This window comes from Paroedura picta, unplaced genomic scaffold (assembly GCF_049243985.1).
Source record: "Paroedura picta isolate Pp20150507F unplaced genomic scaffold, Ppicta_v3.0 Ppicta_v3_sca27, whole genome shotgun sequence".
In the NCBI taxonomy this organism is placed as follows: Eukaryota; Metazoa; Chordata; class Lepidosauria; order Squamata; family Gekkonidae; genus Paroedura; species Paroedura picta.
In genome coordinates, this window is record NW_027518624.1 from 197501 (window position 1) to 200000 (window position 2500).

The following is a 2500-nucleotide window of genomic DNA, read 5'->3' on the forward strand; positions in this document are numbered from 1 at the left end:
GCGAAGGGAAGGCCGGGCCGGGCCGGGCCGGCCTCCGGGGCTTCCACGGACGGGAGTCGGCGTAGCGGCACTCCCCGAACGCCCCATTTTCCCCCAGGTCGCTCTTCGGGATGGGAGTCGGTAGACCTACCCGCCCGGGCGGACCGCGGCGGGGAGGACACGGACGGCCTCGGTCTTCCGCCGGAAGTCGGTCGACCTGGCCTCCGCGCGGCGCTTTTTGTCGTTCTGCTCCCGCGGGGGAACTAGGTGGACCTGGAGTCCCCTCGCCCTCCCTCTTTCCGGCCGCCGTTGCGGGGAGCCGTTGCGAGAGTAGGTAGACCTGGACTCCCCGTTTGCCCCGCGCCGCCGCTTCGGGTTGTCGGTGGACCTGGCCTCGGCTCGGCTCGCGGGACCTTTCGAGGATTCCCCCTCGGGGTGGGGGGGTGGGGGGCGGCCGTTGGTAGACCTGGGTGCTGGGTTCCCGCCGCGCGGGAGTCGGTAGACCTGGACCACCCGTTGGCGCGGTGTCGACGGAAGTCCGTTGCCCTCGCGACGGACGCTGGTAGACCTCGGCTCCGGGTTCCGGTCGCGTGGGAGTCGGTTGACCCGGCCTCCGCGCGGCGCTTTTGTCGTTCGGCCCGCGCGAAGGAGCTCGGTGGACCTGGAGTCCCCTCGCCCTCTTTCCGTCCGACGCTACCCGCGAGTCGCTTCGGGGCGTCGGTAGACCTGGACCCGTCTTTCGGAGAGTCCCGGCCCGGCGACGGCCGTCAGTAGACCTGGGCTCCGTGTTCCGGTCGCGTGGGAGCCGGTAGACCTGGACTGCCTCTCGCCGCGAGCCGGTTGACCCGGCCTCCGCGCGGCGCTTTTGTCGTTCTGCCCGCGCGCAGGAACTCGGTGGACCTGGAGTCCCCTCGGCCTCTTTCCGGCCGCCGCTGCACGCGAGTCGCTTCGGGGCGTCGGTAGACCTGGACCCGTCTCGGCTCGCTAGCGCCTTTCGGAGAGTCCCGGCCTGGCGACGGCCGTCGGTAGACCTGGGCTCCGCGTTCCTGTCGCGTGGGAGCCGGTAGACCTGGAGTACCCGTCACCCGCGAGTCGGCTGACCCGGCGCTTTTGTCCTTCTGCTGCCGCGAGGGAACCCGGTGGGCCTGGAGTCCCCTCGCCCTCGCCCTCCCCCCTTTCCGTCCGCCCGGGTTCTGTGTTCCCGCCGTGCGAGAGTCGGTAGACCTGGGCTAACCCCTGACCCGGCGCCGCCGGAAGTCGGTCGACCTGGCCTCCGTGTTTGGTTTCCCGTAGGCCCGCCTCCCCCCCCCCGCCCCGGGCCCGCTTCCTCTTTCCCCGCCCCGCCCCGCCCGCGCCGGGACGCGGCAGACCTGGGCTCGGACTTGTGTCCTGCAGGGGGCTGGGAGTCCCCGTCCGACCCTGTGATTCTACAGCTCTCCGGCGAACTGTTTCTCTCTCCGTCCCCCCCTGTTGATGCGCAAAGGCTCGGGACCAGTCAAGTCAGCAACCTTTTACTGGCACAGAGTATGTTATAAGACAATATATAAAATAGGTTTTGAAATTTTCGACAAAATAACAAGATAGGCCACGGGGGCTACGTGACCGACCGGGATCTTGAAATTATTAAATGAACTAGAACGGACAAGGTACAAGGTTGGCGGCATATTATAAAAAGCGTCTTTGCTAAAACTCTGGCAACCGGAGTGGCTGCCTCTGGGGGGGGGGGGCCTTTGTCGGGGAGCCGAAATGGCAAGGTTTACTTACAGAAGGCTTGTTTCCCGGCAAAGCGACAAAGCTGTCGTCCCGACACTGCTCGTACAAGGGGCAATGTGCGAGACAGAGTCAGGGCAGCCAGGAGTCTCGCATGGCATGGCGTGGGATGCGGCGGAATCTTCCCTTGAGGGGAAAGCGTTCGTTCGTGCCAGGAGAAAAGCTCTTCTCGGGGTGGGGGGGTGGGGGGTGGGACATCGAGGGGATGCAAATACGTAGACGCAAATATCTCTCTGCGTAGCGATGCCAAAGAACGCTGCTGAGGCTCCTTCCGACCGGCTGTGGCGTCGAGGTCATTAACCGGCCGGGGGAGGGGGGGTAGAACGGGGCGCCGGGGCTTGGCTGGCGGCGAGGAGAGGAAGGCCGAGGGGTGGAACGTGTGTGTGCGGCGTGGGAGGTCGCGGTGGCGTGGTGACGAACGAGGGCACGGGTGCGGAGGCGTGGTTCGTCCGGAGCCTGCGGCTCGGAACGTTCGTCCGCGAGGTGCGGCCGTGAAGGCCGGACCGCGCGGTTTGGAATGTTCGCCGAGCGTGGGAGAGAGACGACCGGCCTTTGGGAACCGTGGCCGCAGGTGAGCTTTCCGGAGCGAAGACTGGGGACTCTTCCCTTGAGTGAATTATTTCGTCTCGTTTCATCAATGTGCCAGGGGTCTCCAAGGACACGGCGGGCGCTAGGGCTCGGCAGTCGGGAAGAGGAAGGCGAGCAGTTGTCCGGACCGTAAGGGTTGAGTGCTGTGTGTGTGTGTGTGTGT